Below are 14,059 nucleotides of genomic sequence, written 5' to 3'. Positions count from 1 at the left end.
TATATAGTTAGGAATTAGCATTTGAGATGTCATCAGTGATGTAATCAGTGATGTCACTGACCATGTCATGAATGATGTAATATGTGACATCATCAGCAGTGGATTGCGGGTGCGCGATATATAGTTAGTGCAACTAACTATATATGGAATTTCAATGGTTTTGTGTGAGTAAAATAAGGTTTTTTAAATGCTAATTCCTAACGATATATGGTCTATAACCTATGGTTTTTTCAGTTAATTTTCAAGGTTTTGTAAATGCTAATTCCTAACTATATATGGTCTATAACCTATGGTTTTTTCAGTGAATTTTCAAGGTTTTGTAAATGCTAATTCCTAACTATATATAGTCTATAACCTATGGTTTTTTCAGTGAATTTCAATGGTTTTTTAATAGCAAATATCATAAGCTGTCGAATGTCAAGTACGTGGTAAGTAAAAACATTTTCGTGTTTATGCACACTGATCTGCTTTGAATGCTGCCCCCCACCCCTCATTTCTATTAGGAGTACTCTCTCTTTGCAGATAGTGAAAGGTAGTTAACGCAGGCCTTTGCCCCCGTTGTAATCCGTCGTGCCTACTTCTCTCTCCATTTGATTGATTGTTCTCTTTGGTTCATTCTCTATTTACAAACAAGCACAGAGTCGCAATACTCTGTTTAGTCTTTGCAGATAGCGAAAAATCGTGTAAAAAAACAAAAGGAATCGAGCAAAATCAGTAGGCCACTAATGGGATCTCTTTTTGACCTCGCTAAAATAGAAACATTAAGAACAACCTGTTGAAAATAGCAATGTGTATGTACATAAGCGGCGTCCATTTGTGTTCACAGTACCCCTTGTTGATTGTTTGAATCGAGCATTGAATTGTTCGAAGTTGGTTCTCTTAAGGATCTTCTCTGCCTGCAAACGAGGAAGAATAGGAATATTCTCTCTCCCTTTGCAGATAGTGAAGGGTAGGTAACGCAAACCTTTAACACTTTGTGCCTATTTCGTTCCTCATTGATTGATTCTTTGCCCAAACATTGACTGTTTGGGAATTGGTTCTTTTTGGAGGTATTCCCTGTTTGCAAATATACGTAGGAAAATCTTTGCAAGTAGTGAAAGGGTAGGTAATGCGGACCTTTCTCCCCCGTTGTAATCTGTCATGCCTATCTACTCCCCACTGATTGATGCACCTGTTTCACCCGGACCATTTACTAGAGATACGTCATCTGGCCCGACCAGAGAGCACCCCTAGTGAAAAGGACATATGCAATAATAACGAAGTGATCACTGTATCCTGTTAACAGAAACTTTAGCATGAAACAACCTGGAAAGAAAAGAATAGGAAAACGGAAATCAGTAGGCCACTGATAAACTTTTTATTAAATAACAAACAAAGAAACGATAACAATACGTAATGATAAAACCTATTATTGTCCTAGAAACAAGAAACGTTAGAAGTAAGCCTGTAATAAGAAACCTGAAAACATCGCCCCTCACTGCCCCAAAACCTGTCTGTCCCACCGCCTGCCACGGCCAAATAACGGCAAACTGGGAAAGATAGAAGTCAGCAGACATCCGCCCCATTCTAGAAACTTCCAAAGGGCAACAGGTTTTCGGCTACGCCCAGCCGGAAGCAACACATATAAGGCGGGTCCTGCTGCCACGCCTCGGCCAGGAGAACATCACGTAGGGTGTAGCCGGAGGAGAGGCCAAGGCCAGCGGGACCCGGCCAGGGGGATTGACAACGCTGGAGAGTTGCAGGGGGGGGAATGTCCGTGTCCTCGACCCTCCCCTCTCTCTCCCAGTCCGGCCGCGGTGGCCCTTGACAGTTGCAGGTAGTCCCGCCACATTCTCTACCGGTCCGGCCACCAACGGCCGGGGCCGATGGGATCCGGCTGCAGCCGATAAACCAAGGAACCCGTTCATGGGGCCAGAGCAAGGGGCGTCCGGCCGACATCCACCAGAAGCCCGGCCCGAAGACGGACGGGACATTTCTTCTTTCTTCAATAATGGCTTTGACAACACTGGGGGGGATGTCTTGCACATGCCTCCAACCCCCCCCCCTCGTCCTCATCGCCTGGTCCGGCCATAACAAATCTCAAGCGAGACGCCGTGGGGTGCACTGGGAGGGAGAGACGGTGCGAACAGGCCTCTCCCGCCTCCCCAGTGGAGGCTTCCCACCTGCTCCCTCAGCGCTCCAGGCGCCCGGAAAATGGTTCTTCCACTGTGGCGATGCTGCAACGTCTCGCCCGGCAGGGTGGAGCCCGTCCGCTCATTTGACCCCGCGATCGCCAGTAGCTACCGAACTCTCAAAATGGCGGTCGACCTGGCAAGAGCGGGCCCAGCATAAAGAAATGGCCCGGTCACTGGTTGACTCCACCACCGTAGTCCTCCACGACCTTGAAGATTCTAGAGGAGCCGCGGGAGTCTCCGACCCCCCCAGACACCCCCGATGGGGAATGACTGCCATGATCGCCCGTGGAGTGACGAAACTGTATCCGCGGGACGTCGGCGCTCCCATGCTGGCGCCAGCCTCACTTTGAATGACTAGAATCCTGCAGACCTCAGTTCCGGTGAAAGCACACTGTGACCCGGTAGGAAAAATTGTTGCACCCCCTCCCCTTTTTGACTGATAGTTCAAACCACCGATCCTTTCCTTTGCCCTTTTACCAGAACTTTGGACTGCCTCCCCCTCTTTTACATTTTCTAGAGAAAACAAAACATTAACCACTACATTAGCATAGCAGTTGACACCAGAACTGTTTTCAAATTGAAAACCAACAACATCTTCAACAGAATCCTTTTTGTTTCTGCTGTGACCCTGCTACAGCACAGGCATTGTCCCCAGCAGTAATTCTGCAATGCCGGTAAGAATAGCTGTGGTGCCTACTGGACTCACTCACCCCCGCGGCGCCCCACGCCATTATTTGCTGGGCGGCAACTTACTAGACATCACCTTCGTGACATCCAGATTTCAGCGCTTTCTGCTGCCTTGGAACTATTCGCACAACAGACCGCTACTGACAATCCACCCCCCGGGACGCCCCACGCCGGATACCCAAATCAGTGCGGCACCCAGGCAACATCTTCTGAATTTTCATAATTTGAAAGAACTAGTAACATGTCCTCATCAGGAATTTCCTCATGAAAAGTCTGCAATGATGATTCTTGTAACTCTATGGTCTCCAAACATTCGATAAATTCGCCATCAAGAGATTGATCAAAAAAATCATTCAAGTCATCTCCTCCTTGTGAGAATATTTCATTATTGGTGCTGTCAATTTCAATAAATGTATTGGATAATTCAAAAGAAATTGCCACGGTCTCTTCGTTGTTTAAATGTTTTTACTGTTTTTGTTTTGTTGTATATATTTATAAGTTATTAAAGTTTTATAATCCTACTACTTTGTTGGAGTGCTATATATTTTTAATGTGACACATAAATGTAAAAACTTTGATGTACAAAGAGTCATCCCTGGAATCTTCCACTTCAGGCTCGGTCCCCTCCCCAATCACAATACAGGATGGTTTTCAGATAGTAGGAACACGTGTGGTGTGACGGATCTCATCGGGTGTGGGCCTTGATCTACTATAACTCCTTTGAAGAGGGGTGATTCTTTACAGCTGGGGCCATAAACTACATCTGCAGGGCTAGCTGATAGCCTGGACAATCGGACACAGAGGAAGAGGAGTGTCAGAGGGTGCGGTAGTGAATAGGGCGAAAGGGAGGTGTCGGGCGGGCACAGAGTGTGATTCTCAGGGAAGAGCAGCGCAGATGGGGGGAGGTTTATTGCCCATGCATAAGACAGAGAGCGGGGGTGACCAGTGCCTGGGGAAGATGCTTGCGAGGGTGGGGAGCCATGCTACGAATCGACAGCGTGCAGAGAGTGGGTCTGGTCAAGGCATCTAAAATGGCTGCCGTGCACGACAAAAGTGTGGCATTTCAAAAAAGGCAAGATGGCGCAAACAATGTTTTTCAACACTTCCTCATTTCCTTCGAATCGAACGTTAACAGACGTTGGTGCATATTACCAAAGTTAAGCGATATTTATCGCTAACGATGCTTACCAACGAATTTTTTACCGCTAAGCATCGTCAGAAATTATCGAAGATAAACCTTGCTATTATCAAGGTTTATCGCAAATGCGATAAAAAACGGCCGCAATACATAAATATCGCTAAAAAGTCAGCGATATTCATGCATTACCGAGCTAATGCTCTTAGCCATGTTATCCACCTCCCATTGGATAACATGGCTAAGAACTGCTCAGGGCAGGTGTTAGTTTTTGGAGATATTCGCGCTTAGCGCGAATATCTCCAAAAGTTGGTAATAGGAGATATATATCTTGCATGTTGTAATGCAAGTTATTGTGGTATATGGAACTCATACCATAATCTCTCAGGAAAGCAGAAACTGATCCTTTTGGGACCGCCTGAGAAGGCCTAGGGGGTGAGGGGTACTCTACTTTGCCCCCTTTTCACGTTCCGAACTATTTTATTTTACTCTCTTCTGTAATTACACAAAATAGCAGCGATAAGATGCATCAGAGACACACAGTGAGAGAAAGGAGGCCGGAGATGAAGAAGAGATGTCAAATACACATTGGAGATAATATAGTGGTAGAAGGGAAGTAAATATGAGTAAACTTACCATGTAACATAAAAATGTTGCACTCTATACTATAAGTCTCATTTTATACTACAATCACTTCACTACAACCTCATAAATTAAAAATAAAAATGAATAATGTCTCAAACAATTTTTGATTTCTAAATATAAATTTATTCTTCTGAATTTTCTAAATTTGAAAGAACTAGTAACATGTCCTCATCAGCAATTTCCTCTTCAATCATCTCATCTGGAATCTCCTCATTAAAAGTCTGCAATGATGATTCTTGTAACTCTATGGTCTCCAAACATTCGATAAATTCGCCATCAACAGATTGATCAAAAAAATCATTCATGTCATCTCCTCCTTGTGACAATATTTCATTATTGGTGCTGTCAATTTCAATCAATGTAGTGGATAATTCAAAAGAAATTGCCACGGTCTCTTCATTGTGAGCCATTTTATTTTGAAATTGCTTGCTGTAAATTGCAGAAAAAAATAATCACTTTCATTTATCGTTTTTAGTAATACATAATATAAAACTAACTTTATCAAGTATTTAGTATAACAGAAGGACTGCACATAAATAACAGAAAACATTTTTCAAATTATCTTCAAGTGTACAACATAGTTCCCCTTACAAATTAACAACTCACCTTTTTAAAAGTAGGAGAAGTGTTAGTACTGTGTAAATCAAACACCAAAAATTGACCACCAAAAATTCCTCACAAATGTACCTCAGACAGTAGTATCACAAAATGGCTGTGGTTTCCTCTCATTTGAGATATATACATAACCAATTAACTTTCATCACAAACAAATACAAAACCAAAGTAACATTTTAATTGGTTCTAAATTTCAACACTTTCAAATGTGTTTTCCCCATGCAATTTTCCATAGGACATTTACATACGTCTACAGCCTGAATGGCTGAACGGAATTACACCAAACTTGGCAAAATGGTACATCAAACCTAAGAGGTCAGGGAGGATCTACTATGCCCCCTTATGGTCATTTGCCCCTTCGCTTTGGCCTCCTCTTGTCTCTCGATCCTACCGAGAGACAAGATGGCGGCCGCTACGGACTGTTTGGAATGTTTACAGACGCCGGAGAACCAATCAGCTTCGCAAAGCTCCGTAACGCGAAAAGTACGCGAAGCGGAGCGCTGTTACAGATATATATCTTTTTTTGAACGTTAATTTCTCAAAATCCACTGGAGCACATATATTGAGACCTAGCAAAGGCACATCGGGCTACCAGTCCCTAATATTTTGCCAAGTTTCGTGCAAATCCATTCAGCCGTTCGATTATTATTATTATTTATTTTTTTTGCCCCGCGGGGCCCTTTTAAAACCTCCACATCAAACCTAGGGGGTCAGCGAGGATCTACTATGCCCCCTTATGGTCATTTGCCCCTTCGCTTTCGCCTCCTCTTGTCTCTCGATCCTACCGAGAGACAAGATGGCGGCCGCTACGGACTGTTTGGAATGTTCACAGACGCCGGAGAACCAATCAGCTTCGCTTCACTGGAGTTCTGGACTTTTTGGTTCCGTCCAGAGGTGTCAGGGATAACACCCGAAGATCCCGGAGTTCAACCTGCCTCGGTGCACAAACAAACAGAAACACGGGCTTCTCGATGGTGGCGTCAAAGACCAAAGGTTTATTACTGCAGGGACACAGAAGTCACAGAAACTACACATGGGCAGTATCTAGGAGCCTGTTCAATTTGTACAAAGAGGGTTGTTCCTTATATACTGAATATTGGGCTTCAGGCAAATTCTTTACATGTTAGCACATTCCAAAACCTTTGTATCTTAAACAATAAATATTTGGCGTTGCACAGGAATCGTCAACAATATCTGATGTCAAAACATTACGAACGAGGGGTTCCCACTATTATATCATAATCCCATGTCAACTTTTCATTCAAGACCCGGACCGCCTCATCGTAAATTTCGTTACCTCCCCCTAATAAAGGCCCAGAAGGAAAGGAGCAGAGCCAGGTGCAGAAGATAGAACAGTAGGATAAGAGATGTTTGTGGGTCGTAAATGGGCACGGTTACCAGCTTCGGCCGCCTAATCATGATCAGGCCAACGAACACGGGAACCAGTATAGCAGGACTGGCCTCAGGCTGGGGAGGCAGCTCTTGCCGAGTCATGCTGCCACAGCGTTGCTGGCCTAACCCGGAACAGTGCACGTGTCACTAGCAAGGTGAATTGCCGGCTAAAGCCTTCGTGTCCTTAAATGAAAAGAGGTTATTGCGTGTTCATTGACTATGTGAGGGCAAAGAACACAAAATGGCTTCCGTGTTCTAAGATGGATGCCATGGGTAGAACAGAAATGTGTTTGTAACAGGAGTGCTCTTGCTCGTAGCATAGCGAAAACACCAGGATATACTAAATGGATCATTTGCGGTTCACTGATACCAAAATTATGTATTTGCGACAATGTTACAAACACGGGTTCAAATCGTCACGGAACCTCAGACCCTCCTTTTGCCCTTACATAGGCAATTACTCAGTCTATGTCAGAATCTAACTCTATGCTCATTAGGTCAGTGACATGTTGTTGCATCATCATCCTGTCTCGTACCTTTTCTCCAAATACAGGTTGTTTTCTGAAACAGGTTGCAGCACAGAGACTACACAAAGCGGGACCACATTGGATAATAAGGCAGCACGAGAACAGAAATACTAGGATGACACCAATGACCATCAGAACCTTCCATCCCCACGCTGATACCAGAGTCCAAAACCACTCCATGAAGGACCAGTTTCCCATGTCTACGTGTATAGAGTCGGAAATCTTGTGTAGCTTAGAGATCGCTTCATAGACGGTTGGAGCATTATTGGGAATAAAAACACAGCAGCTCGATTGGATCATTCTGCATACCCCACCTCGATCTGCAAGTATTACGTCTAGAACCATTCGGTTCTGTAACGTCATGAGACGATCCGCCTGAAGCTCAGCTGTTAAGTTACTAAGGGCACCAGCAGTTTCTGTAATAGTAGATTCAACTACCCGTGTTAGTTGACGTAGATTTCTACTATTGGCCATAGGCCCCCAAAACGGAAGGAAACCTTTGAAGAAGTCTCCAGCTTCCTGACCAGCGGTATCTTCCTTGCTGAAGACACCTCTTGCTACTCTGGTCTTGTGATAATCTGAAGAAGCAGTGTATGTCGGAGGTAACAATCGAGCAATATAACATGAACCTGAGAAGTCAGCAGGCAGCCATGTATACGCTCTGTCTTGACAGATGAAGTAAGTACCCCTAGCAGTAAGGAAGGCAGGGGAGAAGCTAGACGGAAATACGTAAGTCTCAACGCACTCACTCCTCCCTAGCTGAGCTCTCAGATTTCTCCCATTTCCTTGCAGACAGACCTGACCTCGGTGAGGCACGACCCAAACTGAAGTGGAGCTTTTACGCTTGCTTTCTCCCAAACTAAGGCGATACTCGGTAGAGTTCCAACTCAAATACACCCGTAATTCATCTCTAGGGTAAGATGGAGTATTATTGGCGTCTTTAATCATGTCAATAATTCCCTGGACTAAAGCTTTGTTGGCTGAGTTGTATTTAGTGGACCGTGGTGGACGCGGAGGATAGGTCTCAAGGGCATAGGAAAAAATAGTCTGAAAGGCCTGAAATGATCCATTATAGCTAAAAGGCAAAACTAGATAGGGAATGCCTTTATCCATAGTGTGAGGTATCAAGCCACACACCCAGCAGTCTGTAGTATTAACTACCAGTTGGTGTTGATGCAAGAGCTGTACAAATGTATTGTTAATAAATTCTGAGCGTCGAGCTTGTTCGTGTTCAGGAAATGAGTGAAAAGAATGCATAGAAGAAACCGTAGAAGTAGTAGGATCAAGGGGAGGTACTGTAGTTACCGGCATAAAAATCAAATGCACACCAAAGATGATTCCACCCACCAACGTTATCAAAACAATTAAAAATGTAACTGCACATTGCATTAGAAAGCATTTGCTGTGAAGTATTCTGTACAGTCTATTTCTGCGCACATAAATTACGTTCTTTCGTTGCAGCTCAGGAAGCTCCATCTTCTACAATCCGCTCGTGACCACTGATGATGTGTACGTAGATGAAAATGCCTCTATCAGCCCTGGGAGTTCCCAGAACTAACAGAAAGATCGACCTTGTGTCTGACCCCCGCAGATTCAACTAAGCACACAGCCACGACCCTACGGCTACCCAGACGGCAAGGCAAAATTTAAAACAACAAAATAATAGTAAACTTCCTGGCTGGAGGCAATGTATCAGAAAATTCAAATGTGAAAATAGGCAGTTTCCTGCTTTATTTGTCCATATTGCGAGGTCGCAAGTTGTATCTCAGTTTTGCAGGAGCTGTCTGATCTGGAAACAATATATTTTCTGCTGACGTTGCAATGTTCGCGTTTGCAGATGACAAATGTTCTTTTGGTGCAGATGGCAAATGTTCAGGGTTCAAGAGAGCAGTTTCAGGAGGAGAGTCAGAGTTTGATGTATCAGTGATCAGTTCTGCATCACTGAAAGGGATGAAACTGGGTATTTGTTCTGCTTCAGAGGCACTGATTCCTTTCTTTACCCAGTTGTCGTAAGGAAGTGGCAGAGGCACACGTTTGACGTGTGTCGCATGGATCCAATTCTTCCGTCCGGCCACACGAATAGCAGTCCTCGTTGCCAACAAGACCTGGAATGGTCCGACAAATCTGGGTTGGAGATTCCTTGTCCGACCAAAATTCCTAATGACCACCTGGTCACCTGGTTTCAGCTGATGACCTGGACTCTCCGGTGGCTTTGGCAATGCATCGAAAACCTGTTGGTGAATAAGGCTCAATTTAGCAGTCAAGTCGAAAAGGTAATCAATTAACATTGGGTATTCTAGCTGCTTAAATTCTTTCGGTCTAGGTACCCCCCAAACATTTGCAGGACGACCAAAAATTATTTCATATGGACTAAGCCCTACTCTAGAATGTACAGTTGCTCTTGTTGATAACAAAGCCAAAGGCAATGCATCTGGCCAGGACAAACCCGTGGACGCTTGTATCTTAGCAAGTTTCAGTTTAAGGGTGCCATTGTAACCCTCAACTAAACCCGCGGACTGGGGATGATTCGCACTGTGAAACTTTTGTCTAATCCCTAGGCCGGCACACACACTCTGCATAACTTTCCCTACGAACTCACTTCCGTTATCTGACCATACAATCCGAGGCATTCCGAATCTGGGGAAGTATTCTTTAAGAAGGATCTTGGCAGTGGACAAAGCAGTATTGTCCTTCAGTGGGTATGCTTCGATCCATCTGGAGAGCGCACAAACTACCACTAGGACGTACTTTAGATTATTACAACGATCCATGTGAATGAAGTCTAGCTGGATCACTTCAAAGGGGCAGGAAGGAGGAGCGAAGTGACCTGCAGGTGTGGGGATTCCCTTGCCAGGATTATGCATCAAGCATACCATACAATTTCTCACCACTCTCTCTGCACACTTACTAATCCCATCATTCTTCCAAACTGGAGCCAACATCTTACAAATCCCTTTAGAGCTGATGTGAGCTGCTCCATGTGCCATCGTTACTACTGCAAGCACATACGCATCAGGTAACATCCAACGCTGTTGTTCCGACAAATCAATCCAACACCCACTCGAGTCCAATTTACCCGTGCTCTCTTTCCATGCACGCTTTTCCTCCTCAGTCGCCTCTTTCTGAATTTCTTTCACGCTTTCCACTGTGTCCTCACACATTCCAGACTCAGAAATCCATCTTGCAGACGTTGCAACATACATTCTACTCATCATATTTCTAGCTGTCTGTTTTGCAGTCTCATCGGCAAAAGCATTCCCACGACCAACATCATCCGTGATTGCTTTATGAGCACTGCATTTCACAATCGCAACTTCAGTCGGCAAGGTTAGAGATTCCAACAAGTCATTAACTAGCTGACCATGTTGGATCTTAGTCCCATGGGACGTAATGAAACCTCTCTCTTTCCACAAACGGCCAAAACTATGGGCCACGCCGAACGCGTACTGACTATCTGTGAACACATTCACTCTCTTTCCCTTAGCTAAAACGCACACTCTTGTTAGCGCGATCAATTCTGCAGCCTGGGCAGAATTCTGACTCACTCTCGCAGTCTCCACAATCGTACTCAAGGTCGTTACTGCATAGGCAGCAGTCACGTCACCATTCTCCAATTTGAAGCAAGACCCATCAACATACAACGTGCCATCTGGATCTGATAACGGAGTGTCTTTTAAATCAATTCGTCCTTTTGTTTCTTCCTCAGTTCTGAAACAACAGTCGTGTGGTTCGGAATCACTCGACTCTTGGCTAGTCGGCAACAATGTTGCTGGATTCAATACATTGCATCTTTTGATCTGAATATGACTCGCTAGCAGTGTCAATTCGTAACCTGATAATCTAGCACTGGTAAGGTGCTGCGTCTTGGTTCGGTTCATGAGTGTATCCACAGCATGAGGAACCATAACCACTAGCATGTTGTTCATTACTAAACCAGCAGATTGTCGAATGGAGGCTGCAGCTGCGGCTGTAGCTCTCAAGCAACTAGGCAACGCTCTAGCTACCGGATCTAACGTTGATGAAAAATACGCACAAGGGCGTTGTTTACCACCAAATTTCTGTGTCAAAACACTTAACGCACAACCTTCTCTCTCATGGACATAGAGCGTGAATGGCTTACTGTAATCGGGTGTACCCAATACAGGAGCTGAACACAGTGCATTTCGTAACTCAGAAAAACTCTGCTGACATTCGGCAGACCATGGCACTGGACTCGGAACATTTTTCCCAGTCAAAGCTACCAACGGTTTCGCCAAAAGAGAAAAATTTGGGATCCATTGCCTACAATATGAGGTAATACCTAAAAAGGCACGTACTTCTCTCTGCGTGCTAGGAACATTCATCTGTGTAATTGCTTTTATTCTCTCTGGGGTCAACTTCCTTCCCTCCTTTGACAAGAGATGACCTAAGTAGGTCACTTCTTGGCAACAGTATTGCATTTTTGAAGGTGACACTTTGTGATTCAAATTTGACAAATGACGCAATAATGAAATTGTAGCTGTTTTGCAAGTTTCCTTGTCATCGGCAGCCACTAGAAGATCATCGACATATTGTATTAAAGCAGAACCAGGGGGAAGTACAAATGAGTCTAACTGGCTTTTTAATGCTTGACTGTAAATGGATGGGCTTTCACAATAACCTTGTGGAGCGCGTTTAAACCTGAAGCTTCGTCCTCCTAGAGAGAAACCGAAGATATCTCTGCTTTCCTCGGCTATCGGAATGCTGAAAAAGGCATTTTTCAAGTCGATAACCGAAAACCATGCTGCTGTAGCAGGAATCAACGTTAACAATGCAGTAATGTCTGGAACCACAGGAAACTGTGGAATCACAATTTTATTAACCTCTCTAAGATCAATTACAAACCTATATACTGGAGGCTTTGTTGGGTCAGTTCGTTTCAGAATGGGCAGTACAGGACTATTACAGACATTCCCTCTAGTTTCTTCTACAACGTCTTTCTTGATCAGATCTTGTACTAACAGTAGGAGCGCACGCTCACCTTCACTAGAGATTCTGTATTGTGGAATTCGTGGAAATTTTACATTCGCTTTCAAAGTTACTACATATGGTGGAATTTCTAAAAGACCTACATCATTAGGACCAGTCGCCCAAAGAGTATCAGGGAGTGAACGCAGCTCTGGTGGGAGCGCATCCATCGACAAGTACATTGGAGAGGTGATTCTTTTACCCAACGTAAGCTGTACTCCGTCTGGAGAACAGTACAATGTCGCATATAGGCGTTTTAACAAGTCTAAACCAAGCAGATTTTCATTACAACCTGTCGTCAAAATCAGGGGAGCTTTCAATTGTCGGGGTCCAACAGAAATAGACAAAGGACCAGAAACAGGGTTGTGAACAGGGGCGCCTGAAAAACCTACTGAAACGTTTGTTGAGCCAGACAAAGGTGCGCCAGGGAGTTTCGCATGTATGATAGAACTTTTTGCTGCACCAGTATCCAACAGAAACGGTTCGACTATACCTGATGTTGCTACTGCGACATAAGGCCCACTCTGATCTACTGGAACTGATACTACTCCCTCTCTTTGTCCATGGCTGTCCTAGTACTCCCTTGGCTGAACTTCCTCACTAGCTTCATAGTAATCTTCAACATGATATTGTTGAGACCTATTTTGTTGGGCAGATTGTCCATTTCGTTGGTCGAAATAATTAGAAGGGCGATCACTTGTCTGTGGAGGCATAGCACCTCGTCCTCGACCTCTAGAGTTTTGCATATAACCACCACGACCTCTCTGAGCTGCCGCAGTATTATTTTGTGCCCGTACCGGACACTCAGTCTTATAATGGCCTTCCATTTTGCAATAAGCACACTGATTCCATTGGTACTGTGGCCTCTGAGAATTATACTCCGTTCTTTGATATGACCCTTGCTGTGTATTGGTCTGATTGGTGCGAGGCGGATAAGCTTGCTGTAAAAGAACTTTAGTTTTTAACTCTTTCGTCTTTTTATCTGATTTTTCTTTTTCCTCTTTATCCCTATTTTCATAGTACTGGGCAGTCGCAAGTATTTGCGCAGTCGTAGAGACAGCCCACGCACTTTCAGAATTTTTTAATTTACCACTAAGTTCTGGCAACAGATTGTGCACAAATTTATCAACAAATAATCTCTGGCCTCCTTCTGTGCTCATATCCTGACCACTATGATCCACAAAAGTCTCTTCGAATCTTGTGAAAAAGTCGGAGACGCTTTCGTCTTTCTTCTGTTTGCACGCGGACAATTTGTCCCAGTTAACGCGTAATGCAGGCATCAGGGTTTTCATTAAATCGATTATTCTACCAGGCAAATTAGCAATTAAGGGTTCAGGTTTAGAACCACCTATTTGTTGACCATCCGCTGCAATTATAGCTGCCCAATCACCACCTAGGGCAACTGGATGATTCTCTTTACGAATCTTAGCCCAAATTGGTTGCGGTACTACATTACCAAACAGCAGATCTATGTCAGCTAGATTTAATACACAGGCGTCAACTGTCTGAGCCAACTCTTTGTAGTATCCTGCAGGATTTTTACGCGGATCTGGCAAGGCCTGTTTCACTGCTAATACTTCAGCTCGCTTCCATGGAATATGTATCCATACTCTCTGGAATTGAGCTGGAGCGGCTGCAATACCAAGGTTTACATTAGCTTGTACAGCTTCACGCCAAATTGGTGGAACCTCCCTCATTGGGTATTGACGATTTTGTTTCGTACTACGTTTCTCTAACTCCCTCGATGAACGAAGGGATGGGTCATTCCTATAACTTAAAATCAGTTCCATCGCTTCTTTTATATTTTGACCAACTATCATACCTGCAGCAAACTCTTTCTGAACATTAATTAATTCTTCTAGATTTGATTCAGAGTCATCCTCTTCCAATTCCTCACG

Source organism: Lissotriton helveticus, chromosome 3_1, assembly GCF_964261635.1.
Source record: "Lissotriton helveticus chromosome 3_1, aLisHel1.1, whole genome shotgun sequence".
Classification (NCBI taxonomy): Eukaryota; Metazoa; Chordata; class Amphibia; order Caudata; family Salamandridae; genus Lissotriton; species Lissotriton helveticus.
This window is presented reverse-complemented; position numbering follows the sequence as displayed.